Below are 22,218 nucleotides of genomic sequence, written 5' to 3' on the forward strand. Positions count from 1 at the left end.
AACAAAACAGCCACGTTATTTTCACAAATTAAAATAATAAATAACAATGCAAGCGTATTGTTTAAAATCCAACCACTCACACACACAAAGTCAGGAAAGCAAAGGTATCTGTTGTGGATGTCTCTCATCCACTTAATTTCTTCCCCTTTCTTTAACAAGATTTGAGAATGTCAAAAATATATATTTAATTCTTGTCATTAACATTCTTATATACGTTTAAAACTTTTAGATGGAGTGTTAACAGGAATTCCAGAGAGATGTTCCCTTGACGAGGTATTTGAGCAGCCCAGGCTGCTATCCTAGTCTAAGGACAGGGGGCTGGAACTAGCTGCACTTTCCCTTTGCCTCACCCCTTCTCTCTCACCCTCTTATTCCCAATGATTCCTTCCCATCTCCTAAGATTTAAAACGATCAGCCCCAACCTTGCAGCAGCCCGGGAGGTGGGGTAGCAGGAGCTGGGGTGGGCGCAGCTGTAACCTTGCAGATCACCCCCTCCTCCGAGTCTTAATTTCACAAACACATAGTTCTATGGTTGCTAGAACCACTCATTGCTTCTTGGCATCTAAAGAATGCACTTTCGTGCTCCTCAGTTTTAATGAACTCTCTCAAATATTAAAGCAGTTTGCTGAGTTTGCCAATGAGACAGAGTCCAAGTGACTCTGTGCAGCTCCCACCCTCACGGTCCACATTTTCAGATTCAAGCCTGGGGTGCACATGGGGGACATTCACAGAAGCAATGCCATGGTGCCTGCTCCATTTAATTACGAATGGATCTGAAAAGGGGAGACACTTGGATAATTTCGAGTAGACATCTGAAAAGAGGTAAATTGCTAACATGTGCTATTTTGTCCACAGGGTCAGAGTTTTGAGGGAAATGCATCTTGCTTTCTGCCATTAATGTTATGCTTTCATTTGCATTGGGACAAGGATTGAGGTTCTGCTTTGCTAACAAGCGCGTGGTAAATGCAGGTGCTGCTGGCCAGAGAACAGGGCTCCCGAGCAGAAAGGTTTTCGTGGAGGAATGACAGGTTGGGCTAAAAGGGAAGATCACCTTTCAGAGCCCACAAACCACCTGGGAAAGTAAGAGACAGGAAGAGGGGAGAAGAGGTGTGTACATGTGATCACATATTTACGTATATCAATGTGTAAGATTTATATGAACGTATAAACTGTTTAAAACTGGCATCATTCAATAGGCATTTGGCATAAACATTTAAAAAGGAGCTATGAAGCTATTTAGGAATGTCTTCTAGATAATTAATGTTTGATGTGTCATACCTTAAAATGAGTTAAAATATGTATAAAATGCTTATGTAGTGACTGGCCTATTTTAAGCACAGTGGAAGCCTTAACTATTACATTTATTATTATCATTATTATAGTTCTATGCTGATTCTAGGATTCAAAGGTCCAGGAATTAGAATGGAAAGGAGTTTCTTGGAGAAATAAATCATTCCTGATTGTAAAGGGCAGTCAGGGGGATGGTCACCAGGGAATGGGACAAGCCAAAGGCCACCCACGTCCTCGTTTAAGTCTTCCACCACATGAGAGTCACAGAAGCTCGAGGAGAGGCCGGGAGGTAGGTTCTTCCCCCGAGTTCTCACAATGCGGATTAGCTGTGCCGTGAGAGGCTGTAGGAGCTTCTAACCTCAGTCACGTATGAAGTCTGACTCCTCTGACAACCGAGACTCCATATATGGAAAAAAAATTTAAAGTTTTCTTTTTAAAAATACAAAAAGTAAAACCAAAGTTAGATTCAGCAGTAATCAGCAGTAATTGAATTTTAGTGAGAAAGGCACCAAATTCTAGCAATTTAAAGGCTTCCCTTTGTTCCAAATCAGATTAGTTAGTTCTTACGCTTATTTAAGAAAAGAGGTTACTTTTACAAAACAACATAATTAAGTAGGGTTTGGTATTATCAATGAGATTTTTTTTTATACCACATGGCTTTATTGTTCTCTCGTCCCTTTTAAATGATAAAATCTTGTTTTTTAGTGGAGCTCATAAGCTTTGATTAAAGCTGGCATAACTGACTTTATAAACTTAAATGTTTATCAGTTCCTGGGGAGTTATTCAGCAGAACTGTTAACAAGTGTACAAAGCACTACCATCCACCTAGTGGTAAAAATCTAAATTGCAAGCGTTGTGCTTGGAATCACGTTGAGAGGCTTCAAACTGCTTCTGAGGGGTCAGCCAGACAGACCCCAGCCTCTGTAACCACAGGGGCCATGTGTGGTTAGCTATGCGCTGTCATTTCGGGGGAGAGGGTCCAGCAGACCCAAAGAAATGTGGGCGACTCACGCATTGCCTTTGAGGTTGGAGCTAATACACCTGCCGGCAAAGTTCGCTGCTTATTTCCTTCTTAAGAATTTACTAATACATGTTAGACCTCTCGGTATATGAGGGAAAAACGGATAATACTCTAATTACCATAAATGTACTCAAAATTGAGTAGTACTTTCCCAAGTTTGTGAATAGAATGGAAGAAATGAAATGTGTATTTAAAAGCTGTATTACTACTGATAGAACTTAAGTGACAGTGACAGCGATCAGAGTGAAACACGCGTAAGAGGCTCGCAGAATGTTTCACACCATTTTAATTCTTGCTTCTTGCTCTTTATTGTGAGGCAGGGTAATATACGAGAAAGAGCACTGGTAAGGCATAAGCTTGGTTGGGGAGCATTGGCAAGCTCTCTGAGCCTCAGTTTCTTCATCTTTAAAATGGGACAATAATATGGAATACACATTGTTGAGATTAAACAATACGTTTACAGCAGTTAGTACAGTGCCATCTTAGAGCCTGGTTTAAGGAGCAGTAGCAAAGCTCGTAAGTTTTTCCTTGGTTTTTGTGTATTTGCGAGGAGTTCAGCCCCTCCAGGAACGCAGAACCCCCAGCACCACCTGGGCTCATGAGCTCAGCATTGAGTCAGAGGAAAGGAGGTCGCTTTCTGATTCATGATTCCACATCCTGAGTTTCCTTAGTCATCCGAACTGGTCCAGACGAGGCTGCCCCTACTGAGAAATGCTCATGCCCCGTTTTGAGTCAAATTACATTATTTACTGATAGTCTTGGCTAGATGGAAATGGTGTTTGTGTACTGGTGCATGATGTGGCCAAGGTAACACATATGTTCTTCCAAAGCTGGCTTTTATTTCTTTGGAGAAAATTATGAATAGCCACGGAGGGCTGGAAACTGTCTTGCAGCTCAGGGGAGCGGCGGAAGTTGGTGCTAGGTGGAGCAGAAGCTGACTAACTTGCAGGGTAGCCTCTGGGGAGGTGACCCAGAGCTCTGGGTTTGCCACCTGCACAGCAGAAGCCATGATCGCAGGGTTGCTGCCCTGCTGCTGGGGAGGGATGAATTCCAGAGTAGTTTCCAAGCACTTTGATTAAACATGAGCATTTCAATCACAATGATTGCCACATTTACGGCCGTCAGCACTTCTCTGACTGTGGTGGTGAATAATTTGAATTATGCGAGTTTGTTTAAAGTAAAATGGAGAACACTTTTATTTCATTAAAAGACACAATTAAGAGAATGAAAAGGCAAGTTCCAGGCTGGGAGAAGAGATTTTTAATCCATGTATCCTACAAAACCTCATACCCAGTATAAATAAAGAATTCCTACATTCAGCAATCAAAAGATGGACAACTCGTTTCTATTTTAATGGGAAAAATACTTGATACTTATGAAGGCACTTCATAAAAGAGTATATTCAGATGACCAATAAGCATATGAAAAAGTGCTCAGCATTATTAGTCATCTAGAAAATTAAAATTAAAATCACAACCCACACCCACCCACACGGCCAAACTGACAATACAAGGGGTTTCGTGGAGAGTATCTCAAATTCTAATACACCACTGGTGGGAGGATGTATCAGTTTTCTAATGCTGCGTGAGCAATATTGCCACAAGTTTAGCAGCGTAAAAGATCACACAGTTACTGTCTCCTGGTTTCTGCAAGTCAGGAGTCCAGGCTTGACTTGACCGGGTCCTGGGATCTGGGTCTCACAAGGCTAATTATGCGAGTTTTAATTTATGATTTGGATGAAAAAAATGTATATCCACAGGAGTCAGAACTAAAAGCGTCTTTGTTTAAAAAAAAGGGTGCACTGCACTGCCTCTCTCCTTATTGAAACGATCCCTGCTCAAGACAGAACATTTGATGTCTGCACAGCATAATGAAAACCATTGCTCCCAATCAGGTCATACACACGAGTCCACCCAGGACAGATGCCGTCCAATTAGCACTTCCTTTTACTCTCAAAAGTGTTTCTTTGGGATGATAGCTAATGTGGTCACTCTGTCCTGCTGCTCCCCGTGGGGCAGACAGGTAATGACTGTAGAGGTCAAAACCAGGCACCTGTAGGTCTATAGATTCTTTTTTTCCTAACAGTAGAGTCAAAGCAGAGTGATGAAGAGCTTGTGTGCTGGGGAGCCCGATAAACTGGCTCTGGAGTTCCTGGGTCACTCACCACGATTAAGCCAATGCCTTTTTAAAAAGAAAAAAGAAAGAAATTATTTTCTTCTCACTAAAAATGCATCAAATCATAAAAATGGTAAATAATTCCTAACAGTATAAAAGAGTCCAAGATACCTTCTATCGCACGTCTACCCTCCTCCCCAGAGGTGGTCATCTGCAGTTGGATGGGTTACTTCACCTTTTCGCACCTCAGTCTCTCATCTGTAAAATGGGCATTATGAGCGCATGTCACATCCACTCACCTCTACGGACCTGACGTGCCCAGCACAGGTCCCGATGTATAGGAAATGCTAACAGTGTTACTACGATGATGGTGACTGGCCATGCTCTTCTGTAGCCTGCTTATTTTCACTTAGCAAGTATATGGAATGGTTTCTTAACCTCATCGGTAATAAACAAAAACCCCCCAGTAAATATGGAAATGTGAGTTTTCTGAGGGGCCTCTATTCAAATGTTGTTCTTAAGCAAATATTACCAGGCTCGAAAAGCATAGACACGGAACCATCATCCCTCTACGAGAAACTGGTCCTTCCAGGTGGCGTTTGGGGCAGTCTGGGTGTGTGGGAGGCAGCGGGGTGGAACATTTACACTGCTGTTTGTGGTGTACCTGTTCAGTCATAAACAGAGAGCTTTAGTTTCCATCTGGCTTCTCTCACTGGCACTAAACGCACATTAAAAAGAGAGAAAGGGAGGAATGAAAAAAGAAAGACATCTAAATGGCTCCACGGAGAGGATCAAAAACAAAACTTGGGCCCAGGATCCCAGGTTCTACTGGGGTCAGGAGGAGGCGGGAGATGGAGGTTTCCGAAAGAAACGAACCCCAGGAGATGTATTTTGATGCGTAGAAGATTTGTTCTTGTCAGTTTTCAGTGACGAGTGCTACTCACTCTGTAGTCAAAACATCCCGCTGAAACTGGGAATTGCTGACAAGAATGTCTTCCCTTTCCTGTTGCTTTATTTAGTTACAGGCCGTTACAGCTTGTTTTGTCCCAGTCAGGCGGTAGGGAGATGCCTCAGTTATCCCCAATAGGATGGAAACTTTGGTTATAACAGCATTTACTCTTTCAGGCTCTTCCAGCCCCCTGTCTCTCCTCTCCCAGGCTCCACCCTGACTGTCTGTCACATTGGGTTTGAAAATCCTTTCCCAAGGGTGGGGATCCAGAGTTTGTGCTGTGGTCATTAGAATGCCCGGCCCCTGCTTTCATCCACGCCTGTCTTCTTGAGCCCTTTTGAGTGGATTAAAATCCAATCTCCCTCTTACCCCCAGGTGGGGAGCATACAGAATAATAAACACTAGCATTTTTTCCAATTATAGAGCTATTCTGGCACCATATATATGGGGGCGGGGGAGAGAGAGAGAGAATGCATTTATTCAGAAGACATTCTTGGCCCATTGGTAAAAGCAAACGATTTTTTTTTAACCAATCTAAAGACTAATGAGGTATAGATCTGTGCTCCTTTCTCCAGAGATGACACCTTGACTCTAGAAAGCATTTCTGTACGTTCATGTCCTTTACACACATAGAGTGACATGTAGCAAATGGATCTTAATTATTATATTCCATGTCTTCTAGTAAAATATGTCTTTAGGTAGCAAATCTTTTTTACCACACAGACATTTGTTGTTTTTCACCACATTAATGTGACACTTTAAAGAAACTTTTCTGTATTATCTCTCTGTATCTGTTATCTATAGCTGCATAACAAGTCTCTCCCAAACTGAGCAGCTTAAAACAACAAACATTTGTTATTCACACACTTTCTGAGCTTCAGGAATCCAGGAGCTGGGTGATTCTGGCTCAGTGTGATGTTTCCATCACGATGTTGGCTGGGGCTCCAGTTGTCTGAAAACTTGACGGGGCCGGAGAATCCACCTCCAAGCTCATTCACATGGCTGTTGGCTGGAGGCTTCAGTTTTTGTTTTCTGTTTAAAAAAATTTTTTTTGTTTTTACTGCACAGGCCTCTCCATAGAGCTGCTCACAGCATAGCAGTTGGCTTTCCCCAGGGTGAGGGATGCGAGAGAGAGAGAACAAGTCAGAGTCCACAGTGTCCTTTATAACCTAATCTCAGAAGTGAAATAACACCATGTCTGCCAGATTCTATTAATCACTCAGACCAATTCTGGTACAGTAGAGAAGGGCGTGAATGATAGGCGCCATCTTGGAAGCTGGCTACCACAGTCCAGTTTCTAGGGCTGAATGGTTCGTCTCTCTTCCACAGGCAAAGCACATCCACTTCTCTCTCCAGGTCCCCCATCTCATCGCATTAGAGCATCAGCTTGCGGTCTAGAATATTGTCATCTAAATCGGGTCCAGGTACAGAAGAGGCTTGGCAGGTGTGGTTTCCTATTTACATAGTTCCTTAAATATGATTCCTCTCTCTGTATAGACCTGGGGGTGAAGAGACAAGTTTTCTGCCCCATGCACTCAACAGGCAATGTTTAGAAAGGCACAGAATAACCACCGTCTGTATTTCTGCTCAAAAGTGGGGAAAGTGGGAGGCACGCAGGGACCCTGAACTGTTCCGGAATTCAGCCGGGCAGATGCGGACGTTCCTGGATTAGGATTCAGGCACACTCCTGATGAGGGGTTATGCCCCATCACACTTCCTCTGCCTTCTGCACTCCTATTTCTGCCCTCTGAGTCATCCTTCTTTCATGAAAATGAGCATGTGTTTGCAACTGAGTATTTTTCTTAACCGTCTTTTCAGTAGAATTTTTGACGTCTAATGGCCTCTTTTCATTTTCTCCTCTTCTCTGTAATTTTCAGTCAAAGCTGAAATAATTCTTTAAAAAATTTTGTGGGCCTCCTGAGAATCCTACCAGGGTTTATTCCATTCGATAAAAGCCCATAGATCTCTTCGAGAGAGGTCCTCCTAAAGGGCCGAAGCTTCTGCTGAGGGACAATGTCCCTAAACATCTTAAAAGTTCTGTTGTTTGATTGCGAGTCAAGCTCTTAAAATCTTTATGGGGCCTCCATTTAAATGAATAGTACTCGGAGGCACAATGTTTTCCTGAAAGTGTCCTGTATTTGATCTTTGTTTGAAAGCCCTTTGTAAAATTTATCATTGTTTGCCATTGGGAAGGGCTGAGAATGTTCAAGACCATTGTTTTTTTTAGTGGTTTTAATGGTTTCCTGGCAAGTTCAATTTAAGGCTTTCATATGACAGGCTTACCTCCTGTAAATGTCAGGAAGAAACCCGGTATCACTTTAATACTCTGGTGGGGAATAGCAGAGGCTCACTCAGTTCATTGCGTACATGTTGTGCTTTCGTCTCCAGTGGCAGGTGGCCGTGTTGCTAAACTTTCTGCCACTTCATAACAAGAATCTCCTTTCGTCTAGTCTCCAATAAGATTTTCTTCAATTTCCTTTTAGACGTCACTAGCATTTTCCTCAAAGTCCAAAATTATATGGCCTGTGTATTCACGGCACTTAAATTTTTCACTAACCTTCTTCTCAAACTCCTTACAGCTTTTCCAGTTTCCACCCACTGCTTGGTTCCAAAGCTGTTCTCACATTTTAGGTTTTAGTTATGGTACTCCCCTTCCAAGTAACAAAACCTTTAGGACAGTAATTCCAGATCAATGTATTTATTTCCCATCCCAGACTGGGATAGAAAAACTCAGGAGACTGTAACTTGCTTAAGGTCCCACAGCCAGTACGTGGACGAATTATGACTCAAAACTAAGAATAATCGAAGTGCGTCTTCCCTTCACCTCAGTACCGCGCTCTCTCTGGAGGAAAAACGGCAAACAGAATTTATGAACAATTTGGAATTGCTGAAGTCTTGACAAGAACATCAAATCATACAATTCTAGGTGGCCCTGTTTGGATTGTACTTGACTGTTCTGTCCAGCGCAGAGACCCTGAGTCTACAGATGGCCCCATTTTACAAATGAAGAAATGGCGAAGTATTAGAATCTGGATTTAAACAAGTGTCTAGTGACCTCAAAATACTTTATCTTCCCAGTGTCCAACCATCCACATCATGCCTTATTCATTCATCTTTGAACCACGTCAAAGGTATTATGTTGACCAAGTAGGGACAGAATGGGACTAACTGTAAGACCTCACGTTCTCCGTACTTGGGGGCCCTTCATCTATAAAAGGGGGAAATGGTAGGCTTCCCATGGGATGTTGCTGGATCTGAGTGAGGCAGTGCACGTAAAGCCGAGCAGCGCTGGGCCTGTCGTCAGCTTTCCATAAACATTCTCGCGTGGTTGGGGGTCCTTAAGAGATTCGCGTTCCAGCCCCAGTTAGCGCGGGCTGGTCATCTCAACTGTTCAGGGCCCTGCTTCAGGTCCGCTTCAAAACAAAGACGAAAGTCATCCATTCTGGATGCCACTAAGACTTGATGAGGAAAAAAACGAAATGAATTACCTGACAGGTATTGGGTTCCACGGCAGAAAGTTATTCCGGAGGCCTGGCCTCCTGTATCACCATCTCCGAGGGTATGAAAGAAGTTCATTCTGCGTCTGTAATGCCCCTTTGGCTCCAGCCTGGAGCCGGCGATTCATTAAAAACTGTGAGCAGTGCCAATCTGTCTGGGGCTTTATGAGGCAGATGAAACGGGGCCTCGGAAGAGACCGTCGGTTCCACCGTGGCTCGGGCTGGGCGCTGGCCCCTTGAGTCGTGTGGGGAGATGAAGGCACCAGCTCACCCACTTCGCTTCAGACGGGGCTGCCCTCAAGGGCCAGGGCACTGGTCTGCCCCCGAGGCTTGGAACGAGGCTCCAGCCTCATCCCCCAGCCTCCCGAGGCCCCGCAGTCGGCCTCACACTTTCCCGGGCTTATTCCTGGTGGCAACTGGTCTCACAAGGTAGGAAAGTATGAATTTGGAGCTTTGCGGTCATTTTTATGTAACAATGTTTTAATACATAAGATGTTAGAGTCAAGCTTTCTATGCTTTCCAAACGGTGTCTGTATTTTGATTTTTAATGTGCTCCTGAACGAGGCTGTCTGCCAGCACCGGCCAAATCTGGTTAAGAAGGGCTCCTGTACCTGGAAAGGGTCCCTCGAGAAAGCACTTCAAGTCATTTATCCAGGGCTGGCTGCTTTCGCTCTTGGCTTGGAGACTGTCAACTTTCCACCAGACCTGCCGCAGAGCAGAGTACCTCCTCTCGGAGAGGGCGAGAGAGCCAGGAGGGAGCAGGTTGCAGGCACGGAGGCCATAAAGCAGATGTTATTAGTGGGCATTGGGTGAGGTTGGGAGGCCGAGTACAGCAGCTTTATTTCAGCCTCCACGGTGGGCCACAAGACTGTGGTCTAGGAGGAAAGCTACTCCCACTTGGCCGGGCCTGGCATCCTGAGAATCCCCAGGCGAAGAAACACTTCTGCCTGGTGTGTAAATTCAGAGCTCGGGTCTGGAAGGAGGGATGTTGGTGAAATGCAACAGCCCTGCGAGCTGTCAAAAAGACACCAGTTTGAGAACTCAGAGCGAGGGGTTGAAATAGCTCATGACCACCTAGTTTTCATTTGGTTTTGATGATTCTTAAAGTAATAAACCTGGCTAATAACAACAACAACAACAACAAGAAATAAAGGAAAGGAAGAAAGAAGGAAAGGAAGAAAGAAAGAAAGAAAAAGAAAGAAGAGAAAAAGGACCAGAGAAGATCAGATCGGGTGGAATCTGGTTTCCCTTCACTGAGTGGGGCTCGTGTGTCTGGGTTCTGCGTGCTGCTGGGTCTGGGGGCAAGAAGCTCACGTGTCATTTACCCAGCTTAGGATACACACGCCACATTGCACCTCTGGGGCCCCGGGTCGTCTTCCTGTCACTCTGATGTCTTCATTCTGAAAGAAAATCTGTGTACTTCAGTGTTCCCACACCCCCTCAGGGTCTAGAGAAACTCTCCTGGCAGCTGATGACAGAATTGAACCAGATAAACTGAACCCTTGCCTAGTAGTCTGCGTTTGGGTTTCTTTTTTTTTCCTCCCAGAGAAGTGAAATAAGGATAACTCGTTGACTCTGAATTTGACCAGCTTTAGATAAGATTCCTCCACATCACCAGGGGGTCTGTAAGTTCCTCTGAGTTCCTCCTGAGCAGCCCCCCTGGGGTTGAAGGCCTTTACTGATACTTCCCCCTGCCATCTTCTCCCTCCCACCCCTCTTATTCATGTATCCCCTTGGGAAGATTCTAGCAAAATGTTCCGGTGATTATTTCTAGCATTGGAAATGATGACATGGAATGAAATCTGCAGAGGCCAGACTGGTCTCACTGAGACATATCTGAGCATTTCACACTCAAGTGATGTGACTGTGTGTGTGTGTGTGATGAACAGCCACCGGGACGATCCCCAGAGAGATGTATGCACGTCGCATAGAACACGCCACAGATGGAGATGTTGTTCCTTACGGGTTTGTCTGTTGTGCAGAATTACCTTTTCAAAAATAAATGTATTTATGATTTTTTTTTACCACCCTTTGAGCTTATGGAGATCAGGACCAATTCAAAAAGGCTCCTTTTTGTCTTTAAGAATTATCTACAGATGTGAACTCTGTGTGGTAGTATAACTTATTAGGCTGGATTGGGTGTTTAAACTGGAGAGGGTTAAAAGGAGATAGTTCTCACTTTCCATACCTCTTCAAAGAGAAGTCCAACTGTTGTGTGCCAAAGCCTAAATATCTAAAAGCTGAAACCGACTGGAAGCTTGGGCACATCCTGGAGGAGTACTTTTAACCTCCCAAACTTCAGGCGTGTAGCATCGAGCCATTAATTCCTTGCTCTACGCGTTCATTCATTCTGTAGCCCTTTCTCCTCCTACTCAGCGTTGTCACTTTCTGTACTCACAGTGGTTTGTCTTTCCTGTTGTGATCTGTGAAGCAACCATTAACTTCAGGGTTTCATCAGTTCAAAGTTAGGAGTAGGCAGTTGACTCTTCCAAATGTAATTGGAAAGCAACCCGGAAGACATAGGATGGAGAATTAACGCAGAGAGCAGCCTCGAACTAAGAAAGTTAAAGTTGGGCCCAGGGAAAAGCCTGGGAGCCAGGAGAGATGGTCTTTGGTCTCTTTATCCTTGCTCTCTGCATTGTTTTTCTCTCGTGGAATGCAGTTCTGTGCTCCGTCTTTGTCCTGCCAGCACCTGAAACACAAGTCCACACCCCCATGACAGTGATTGAAAGTGCCTTTTTTCCCAGGGGCTTCAGAGGTTGAATGCAGAGGGCAGGGCTTAACTCCCGAAGTGAATGTCTAATGATGGATTTGATTCTTGTGGCAGTCAACTAACATAGGTTGTCTGGAAGCAGACTTCTACAACGACCCCTAAAATCCACTAGGGACTTGTCCACTCAGATGGTTCTCCTGCCAGCCTACTCAAAGAGCTTCATGTATTTTAACCTTCAGCATGACTTAAAGGTAGACAAGCTCCCCGCTATTGCACATGTAGGAAATTGAGGAACAGAGCATTTAGAGAAACTAAGAAAAGAGACTAGAAACCATCACTAGTTTTTAAGCTAATCTCTTTCTGCTCTGTAACCATAACACATACTTGGCGATTTCCAGGAAGTAGATCTCAGACCCTCTCGGATGAAGGCTTTTAATGATGTGCCGGTGAATTAATATGGAGTGATTGCCGGCAAAACTGCACCTCTACACTCCCACTATGGGTACAGGAATTTTGAATTACTGCTTTCCCTAAGTCATTATCATCAGGTAATAACTATATATTTCTTTCTCCAAAATGTATATTTAGCCTGAGAATTTCTGATTAAATTGGATATTTCTATCTGATACAAACTGATGTAACTTAGCAGTTGAAAAATTATTGTGTTATGGATGAAGATGAACAGTGTAACATTTTTCTATAAACTGAAAATCAGTGTATAGAACACTTTGAATTCTCTTTCTGCAAGGGATGGGATTATTGGTTTTCAGTATTCCAGTAGTCTGGCATACTGTACTATTTTTAACTACCAAATCATCACATTTTACTTGGATAGTAATGTTATTATTTAAAATACCTGGAACCTGAATCAATTTTGTCTCAAAGAACAAGAGCAATGACTCAATTTTTCAACTGAAATGAAAAGACAATCTGATGCACAGTCTACAAGTCTAGACAGATCTGCTCTGTGCAAGATACAATAAGCAACTGGATTGTGCTATTGCAAGTTTCTATTACAAGAATATTTATTTTTGCTCAAAGATTTTTCGAACCAGTGGAATGTGAACACAATAGTATTGAACTTTTTGTAAAATCTTTTTTTAAAGTTTTATTTTTTTAATTGAAGTGTAGTTGATTTACAATGTTAGTTTCAGGTGTACAGCACAATGATTCAATGTCTATACTTTCAGGTTCTTTTGCATTATAGCTTATTACAAGAAATTGAATATAGTTCCCTGTGCTGTACCGTAGGTTAGTATTGAACTTTAAACGTGATAAAATAAAGGAATTGGAATAAGTCATAAATACATTCTTTGAAACAAAAACTATAGGATGCTATCAATAAAAGACAGCTTTTGCAATAAAAAAAAGTTTAAAAAGATCTCCTTAAAATTATTAACAAAAAGATGACATTATTTAAAGATATAAGAACCTGAGGAAAATATCTGAAGTTAGCTCATAATTATCTCCTCACTGACCTTAAGACTGTTAGAGTCAGAAAAAGCTTTTGTCAACAGCTGGAAAATTTCTTGTGAAAATGTGTGTGTTATTTAAAACTGACACATTGCTTTTTTTTAAAGATAACATTTAAAATATTAAATAATATTCCTTATTAACCTTTGACTATTCCCTCCGTATTTTTCTTTCATGTTAGTGACTTTGTTTTTGGAACATTTATTTTTATTAATAATATTTGTAAGTACTTTAAGATGGCAATGTTATATTTAATGTTTACATTTATATAAATACATTTTTACTGGAGATGATTTTAGTTTGTAAATGTTGTATCTGAACGCGTGATATATTTATGACATTTTATATGAAAAAATTTAAATTAAAAAATGCCCAGCCTTAAGTGAAGTAAGTACAAATAACGGTAAGCTAGTTTTAGTTTTTTAAAGGGCTTTGGACTCCTAAAGTATTTCATGCCTAATCCACTACCCAAAACAATTTGTATTCAAAGTTTAAAAAGTTATCTGTTAGTACAACATTTTCAAAGAATTTTTATCATCATCATATTACAAGCAAGGAAACTGAGAGATGTGGGTTATGCCTCTATTACTAATGGTCAGGTTTATGTAGTTATTGGTGTAATTTAACAATTTACAGTTGCTATTTCATAAAAATTCCTTAGTTTTTATGACACTATTAATCTTCCAACTAATTCCTGTGGATTGAAGAAGTTCATTTAAATTTGTATCAACAGGTAGTTTAGAAAGCAAATGATGTTGAATGCCTTGTTATGGAAAATAGTGGCTGCTCATTTTTCATCTCTACTCCTGTCCTGATCCCCAGAAGTGATCATTTTGAATCTTTATATAAATGTATTTTTTGGCATTAACCTTTTAGTTCAGTCTTTTGATTTATGAATTTTATATGTTTGTTGACTTCTAGTACTGTCCTCAATTTCTGCTCAAATACAATATTCAGTCTTGTCATTATTATGACTATGTTAATACCGCCAAGCCAAGTAGTTTGCTATGGTTATTTGTCCTTTTGTACAACTTTTTCTTCTACCTGGAGGTAATATTATTATATAGAATTATGGTGACTAGTAATATTTATTAATATATAGTCACTATATTGTAGTCACTTCATTTCTTCAACTGTTTAGTTTTCTAAGAACATATGATGAAACCTTCCCACACCTTCCAATAGCTTCATAACAAGCTTATGAATCAACACATTTCACTGCACAGTTGAAGCTGTCAGGTACTTTCTTACTTCCGCTCCTCTCACCCCCACCTTTGGGGAGGGGAAAGGTCTGAAGGCATCATCTATTTACTGTGCAGAGCATCACCCTGGTCTTTCTCTGTGCTTTGTGTCTGGCATCTCCCTGGTTCAGTTTCTCCAGGGGAAGCATTGCTGGAGAGAAAGCCCCTTGTCTGCAATGGAGGGGCAGGGGGTTTGGAGAGGCAGCGTTACCTGACAGCCTAGGGTGGGAGCAGGACCCAGGGCCCAAGTGTTCCTTATACAGACTTTCAGACATGTCTTCTCTTTTTAGTGTCTTGGCCTCATCTCTAACACATGCCTTGAATTCTGGAATTTTCCAGCATTTGCTTTTCAAAACCATATCTCCCCTCAACTCCCCCTACTTTTCAGGCATTGAGTTTGGCCCTCCTCCTCGCACCTAAATGATTTATAGTTCTCCTGTTCACCTTTGCCATTTGATTCAGGGCTATAGATTTTTTGATTTCCATGAAAAATACATAGTACGGTTTGTTTTCTATTTTCCTGGTTTTGAGATGATTTTTTGGAGCGACTGGAGCCATCTTGGCTCTTCCAACTGAAAACTGGATGCCTTTTATAGATTTTTTTAGAAGGCTTTGTTTTTAATTTTCTGGCCAACAGTCTGTGGTATACTCGTCCAGTGGGCTTTTAGGATTCATAGAGTTCCTTTATATTCAGATGTTTTGGTTGGGGCCGTTGGGTAGCAAACAACAGAGACCGTGTCTGGTTAACTTCAGCTCACAGAATCCCAGGGCAAGCCGGTGGCCAGGTCTCAGAAGGGGCAGAGCCTAGGGAAGCTCTGAGCATCTAGCAGGAACCAATGGGCAGTCTGTCCACTGGGCTGTTTTGAGAGGATTGCACCTCACCGCTCCTGTTCTTTCGTCACTTCATTCAGTCAGATTCCAAGCAGAGCAAATATGATTGTCCAAACTGGGATCACATGCCCATTTTTAAAGAATTCTTAGCCAAAAGAAAGGCAAAGGGATGTTGGCAGGCAAAACAAAGCAAATAAATAAATAGATGTCCACCCAGGCGATAATTTTATAGGGTTGGAGAGGTTAATGGAAGCTGGCTTTGCTTTTTTGAGATCTTTCAGGCAAAATTCTCCTTGGGAGATGCCCGTACCACTGGCAGGTCACTTTTATTGCCCTGTGCCTGGCTGGTACAGGCTGTACGCTTAGGAGAGACACAGTGCACTTGCCACCAAAAACCCATCTGAAATAAGTACGACTCTCTTGAAATGCTTTCCATAGGATGTTTGGGGCTAGAATTCTTTGGAGCAGACTTAAAAAAATCTTTCTAGGGAGTCGGTGATTTATTTATTTATTTATTTTGCACTCAAGTTCAAAGAGAATTCTTTCTAGGAAGAGCCCCTGACATAATCATGCAGTTTTCAGCGGGGAGAAAGTTTAGTTCTTTACTCTGGGTCCCTGTGAGGACTCAGGGTCATACATCTCAAATGTTCAGGGTAGTCAACAGAGTAATTTATGACCTGGGGTTTCAGGAGTCGGCTTAACTCAAGCATTTGAGAGAAGGAGGGACAATCCAGTGTGTTTTCCCAAGTCCTTTTCTTTGCAGATCAGATGGTGATCTTTGTAGCCAGGCACCCATCTAAAATAACATCAATATTTCAGTCTCGAGGGGGAAAGCAGTTTCAAAAGTTTGTGAGCTGTCAGCATAATTACGCCAAGAGCCTGGCAGAGCACAAAGACATTTCCCAGAAACTTTAGGCCCCAGAGAAGAGTTATGTTAAACAGATAGAATAGTTTCGAATTTCTTGAGAAAAGGAAAATTACAGTAATATTTATAAGGGGAATCTGTACAAATCCAATGTTTTCCTAAAGTCATCAGTGCTCAGACTTCAGCCTGAGAGTGCTTTTGGATAAATAATCTGAAGTTGGTGTGAATTTTTGGTGTTTGGAAAATTTATTAGTAAAGTGAAACTCAGGGACATTGCCCTCTTCTGGAAGCACTAGTCAATATCCTTCCTGCAGGGAGGTGTAATAATACAAAGTGAACTTAAGGAGGAACATACGGGTACCAGGTCTGAACTTCACCCATCAGATGAACATGTTTCAGCCACGGAGAAGTTGCAATACAGATAGAAATATCACATTTGAGATGCTGCTAAAGTTAGGGCCTGAGAATTGCGATGCTGACGAGTTAGTTGTTTTCAAAAGACTTGGCTGTTAGCAAATTGCTGTAAAACATCATTTGTCTTAGTGCAAGCAATCCACAGTCTTACCCTCAGTTTCCCAAAGAGAATGCCGAACAGGCAAGGGAATGTGAGAGACAAGTATTGAATCGAAGGAAGGGATGAGGCAGGCACTTAAGTAACTTCAGTTAGTGGTTCCCACTGCTTGTGAATTTCAGAAGACAGAAATTGCTGAAGATAACGTGGCCTGAAGCAGTAGACAGGATTCAGCAAAGCACAAAACTGGTTGATTGTTGGAGAGATGACTTAGTGAATTGTTAAGTCTCACACAATTATCACCAAGAGAAGTGACTTTTTTTTAAATTGCTGGATTTGAAAAAGACAATAGCGCTGAAAAGGGGTTTCGTCAATCTCGTCAGCTAATTGGCTTAAAAGGGTGAGTGGGGGTAATGCTTGTGGGTTTCAACCAACTAGAACAAAGTACCTTACCCTGCTGAGCTGTAAGAAGTTCTAAGCACGGTATGTGTGCTTTTCTGATGGTCGCCTCATGGCAGCCCCAACAATTCTATGAGGATAGATGAAGTCTGGCAACTCTGGGATAAAAACGAATTCAAATGAAATTTCATCCCAACAGTATTGTGCCTTTATGTTTAACAAGTCTGATTCACTTCCATGAATATTTTTTGAGCACCTCTGATTTTTTTTTTAAACTAGCCCTAGTGTTAATATCAATGCGTCTAGAAATTTTATAATAATGAATTTCTTGTGAAATATAGCAAGCAGGTCATTAATCCCTTTAAAGTCCAATTTAATGCAATGCTTCATGACAGGAAGTGAGCAGGATAATAAAAACCTTTACTGCTTAAAACCACCTTAATTTTTTTATGGCCTAGTTGGCCTGACAAAATATTCTCTCTGAGTTATCTTTTCAAAGTGAGGTCCTGGGGACTTATTAAAGACATAGCAGCAGGTCTCATTGTCCATTGACTAAGGCCCTCAAAACTTGAACCACTCAGGCAAGACCTTTTAAGTAAGAGGGACACTGCTGAATGTCTTTGTGTGGCCCGTGGTCCGGGAAACGATGTGCCCTTCTTTCAGATCTTTAAATCGTATTCCTGACAAGCCAGCCTTGTATAGTTTTACATTTACTTATAACTGACCACATTTTTACTGACGAAAGAGATCGTAAAGCCCGACATGGTTCTATCTGGCTTGTTAAGTGTTGAAATAGTTATATCAAGTTCATTAAGGTACAGATTGAACGTGGAGCCATTTGCCAAGTACGGGCTGAGGGGAGGAGCGATTTGTAATTTGCCAGCCGCTGCTCCAGTCTTTGGCCAATAGCCAGGAATCCCCAGCACCAGTTTTAAACCAACAGAAGAGCAAGGAAGGGAACAGAGAAGTCTCTCTGGCTTGTATGTAGGACTTTTGAATCTTACTGCTACTGTCATTAACCTATTTTTGAATCTCTTTTCTTATTAATCTCTGGAGGTTAGAAATCCCACGTTGATATCCTCGATAACGTTTTAAAGAATTCACAGCCAGAACTGTTTTCTATCCACATTTTCTAAGTATTACAATTTGAAAGCTGTTTTCCCCTTTTCTTCAGATTTCAAAAGAAATGGATTCACTTATAACTTAAAGCTTGTTTATTTCTTGAGTGTGCTCTATGCCCAGACACTCGAGGGACAGGAAATCCAGGGCCGAATGGTCCCTGCCCTCAGGGAGCTTCCGTTGGATGGTTGTCATCTTCTGTGGTGTGCTCCTTCTCACCCGAGTATGGCAGCCGGCAGCAACTTTCCATGTTCCTCAGAGGAAGCCGCTTGTTAAAACTAAATGATTATCATCTGGCTTTCGTTTTGGTCCACAACTTTTCAACCTTTTCCCCCAACTCTGCTGTCCCACTGTGTACACTGCCTCTTGGTTTTCATTCTCCAAGTACCCTAAGAAAGAAAAGAAAGTAGAAGGCAAAACAAAACAAAGAAACAAACACAAAAATCCCAGAGAAACAGCTGCTTGGGAACACTGCCCTCCGTCCTGTCTCTTTAGGAACAGAAGCAGTTTGAAATCAGGAAGCTAGGCCTGTTTTCAGGTAGACCTACCAGGTTCATTCATTCATTCATTCATTCGTCCAGTAAGTATTTAAATTATTCATTTGTAGAAATGTCTCAACTGTAGAAAAATACAAGGAGAAAATACCACCCACTTCTACCCCCACCACTCAGAATTAACCACAGTTAACATCCTGGCATAATTGCTTCCAGTCTTGTGAGCATTTAACGTGGAGTATAAGAATGACCAGAAATCTTACTAATAAATGCTCATCCTGTTTCACAGCACTTCACTCAATAGCGGGACCCACGAGGCACCTAATTACGTTCATTGACTGAGGAGCAGAATGAATGGTTTTTCGGGGAAGTTTCTCAAAACGTTTCTTCAGATGCAGTGGAATGACTTGCTGTGACTCTCACTGCAGAGCCCTCACGTCCGTGGTCGCTCTCCTGGGTCCTCCCCGCACTGCCACAAAGCTTGTCTGTGTACAGTCAGACAGGCATAAGCGGCAATGGGTCTTCTGTTATCTACAAAGTGTTTGGGTGTGGGTTTGGCGGTTGGACTCTGCTGAACTCAAAAGCTCTTGTGAACACAGACTTAACTGCAAGTGATTAAACACACACACTCACTCACTCCCCTCTTTCTGTAACACACACACACACACACACACACACACCATTGGCTGAAATAATTACAAAATGCTTAGAATAAATTGTCTTTGACAGTGATTGGCCCTGGGGGAGGGTAGCACGTTACACTGCGAATTTCTTCCCCACTGTCTTCTCCAGTGGTGCATCCACTGTCTGAGGGGAATTTCCCAGCAAACCTCTCCCACCCCTTTGATTCCCTGGCAGCCTTTTTTCAGGGATTGAGTGTGTCTGAGTTCAGCCTTGATAAGTGACACAGAGGGAAAGATTTCAGCTGCCCATGGCTCTCACAGGAAAAGGGATCTTCTTCTGTCTGGTGTGGGTTTGTGGTGGGTGTTCAGAGGAGCCGATTAAGCCCCAGGTGCAGCCCGTGTCATTGCCTGCTTTTCCCTCTCTGCTCAGTCCTGAACCAAGTATGAGACCAGACACGTTCGGTCCGCCCTTCCCCGATGGGCTGACGGCAGTGGGAACCCTGATCTGAAGCCCTTGTTTGACTCCAGGCCAAGCGTTTCAAACAGGCCTTTCATAGCCGGGAAAACCCCTGCTAGACCTGCGGGACCCGCCACACAACCACACATGGCTCAGCTCGTGTCAACAGAACTGATAACCAAATTGGGCTTCTTGGCTTCCTGGCCCCGGCAGCCTTGCCAAGCCGCTACCCTCCGAGTCCCAATTAACACGCGGCTGCCCTCGATCCGTGAGGTGGGAGCTGAGGGTTTGTTTACCACATAGTTAACAGGCAAACACAACTTAATCACAAGGAAAACAGCTTTTATGAGAATCATCTTGAAGTCCTTCTACGGCCCTAGTAAACCATCCTAGGAAGCCAAAACCTAGAGTTCCCTCCGATTTCGTTACTGTCGGAGGAGAGGCTGGTACGGTCTTGCTTTTTGACCAGGCGAAGAGATGTCTCGCCCTATTCTGAAGGCCTCTCCAGGTGACCACCCTCCAGGATCCTCTGTCCTGGGCTGCACTTTGGGAAGAGAGACAAGGCTGGGGAAAAAAAAAAAACAAAAACACAACGTGTCTTTTAATCAGGGCCCACCGAGCACCAGGCAGTTTTCACACACTCTCTCCCATCCTCATTCCATCACTGTGCGCAGGACAGTGACCTCCTTTCACAGAGAAAACCAAGGCTCTTGCGGTAAGTCACTTCTGCAGATTACCTAGTTTAAGTCCAACCCTGGGATTTGAACCCAGGTCAAGAGGACTCCAAACCCCATTTCTTTCCACACTGCCTCATCTTCTATTGGAAGATCTGGACTCTGCTTTGGACCCACAGGATGCTAGGCAAATCTCCCAACAGCACAGCATCAATTTCTTTATCAGTAAACTTTTTTTTTACAGAATCAGATTTGATAATATAAACTTGTAAAGCATTATGCCAACAAACCCTGGAGTATTACATCAAAGAAAGGAGCATGCCAGGGCTGGGCAGTGGCCGTTCTGAGCTATTATTTATTACTGCAAGGCTTGTTGGTTAAAAATGAAGAATGGAGTCATGTGGATGTAGTATAAAGCACAGGAAAATAGTCAATAATGTTGTGATAACTTCACTGCTGACAGATGCTACCTGTTCTTATCTTGGTGATCATTTTGTAATGTATAGAAATAATTAAATCACCATGTTGTATACCTGAACCTAAACACTGCGTGTCCATTATAATTCAATTAAAAAGAAGAGTGGATGTTTTATTTGAAATTCTGATTTTTTAAAATTAGGGAGCATTTCATGAAATGTCGAGAACATGTTTTAAGACATAGGCTACTTATGAATGGAAAGAACGGCTGTCTTTCGGATGTGTAATCTATTCCATGGGAACTCAGACTTGAGTGTTCAAAAGAATCAGGTCATGCTGCTGGGGTGGGGAGGGTTTGCAGAATTCTTAGTCTCACCCAGCATCCATTCCTCTCTTTCTCTTTTCAAATAGGACCTAAATTTTTTTTTTTTTCACTTAACCTCTCACTTCTAACTGACCCCATCCTTAAGTCCGAATACAAAGGTAATGTGAAGAGAGGTTTGCTGGGGTTTCTGGGAAAGTTCTTCCGGGAAAGTTGGGATTTTAGCCCAGGTTGGAAGAATCCATCATCCCCTAAACTGTGAGATCTGTACCTACTAAAGGTGTGCACATAAGTTTAAATCATCTTCTCATGTGGATAATTTTTTCCTCTCCTTTTCATGTATATGAAAGTAATTGTATTAATACTGTTGTTTATTTAAGCTAATTTTTTTAACATTGTCAAAACATGAGAGTATGAAGAAGTCATGGTCTAGCAATTTGATTTTCTCATCCTAATGTGGTGGTAACATGAATAACCCCAAAGCTGAATAATTTTACAGAGCTGGGGGAGGGTTTATGTGATTTAGGGTTGAATGGGTGGTACTATTATCACTGCCTGAGTTCTAAAATGATAGAGGGTTAGAAGAGTTGGGGAAGGAGAGAAAAGTCTTTTTTTTTTTAATTGAAGTATAGTCATTTTACAATGTTGTGTCAATTTCTGGAGTACAGCATAATGTTTCAGTCACACATCTACATTCATATATTCATTTTCATAGTCTTTTTCATTACAGGTTACTACAAGATAGTGAATGTAGTTCCCTGTGCTATACAGAAGACATTTGTTTCTTTATTTTATATAGAGTAGTTAGTATTTGCAAATCTCAAACTCCCAATTTATTCCTTCCCATCCCCTTTCCCCTGGTAACCATAAGTTTATTTACTATGTCTGTCTGTTTCTGTTTTGTAGATGGGTTCATTAGTGTCCTCTTTTTTCTTTTAGATTCCACATATAAGTGATATCATATGGTATTTTTCTTTCTCTTTCTGGCTTACTTCACTTAGAATGACAATCTCCAGGTCCATCCATGTTGCTGCAAATGGCATTATTTTATTCCTTTTTATGGCTGAGCAGTATTCCATTGTATAAATATACCACAACTTCTTTATCTAGTCATCTGTTGATGGACATTTAGGTTGTTCCCATGTCTTGCCTATTGTATATAGTGCTGCTATGAACATTGGACTGTGTGTATCTTTTCAAATTAGAG

At 42.1% G+C, this 22,218-nt stretch overlaps 1 long non-coding RNA gene across 11 annotated transcripts in view; it reads left to right on the plus strand.

The window, feature by feature from the left end:
- The first annotated feature begins 630 nt into the window (after window positions 1-630).
- The window catches only part of LOC105062320 (uncharacterized), a 98,989-nt gene continuing 77,401 nt past the window's right edge, over window positions 631-22,218 (plus strand). For all 11 annotated transcript variants that reach the window (XR_012503981.1, XR_012503976.1, XR_012503974.1 and 8 more), the window contains exon 1: window positions 631-822. This is a non-coding gene — a long non-coding RNA (uncharacterized LOC105062320). The remainder of the gene's footprint in view (window positions 823-22,218) is intronic.

Source organism: Camelus bactrianus, chromosome 34 (genome assembly GCF_048773025.1).
Source record: "Camelus bactrianus isolate YW-2024 breed Bactrian camel chromosome 34, ASM4877302v1, whole genome shotgun sequence".
Classification (NCBI taxonomy): Eukaryota; Metazoa; Chordata; class Mammalia; order Artiodactyla; family Camelidae; genus Camelus; species Camelus bactrianus.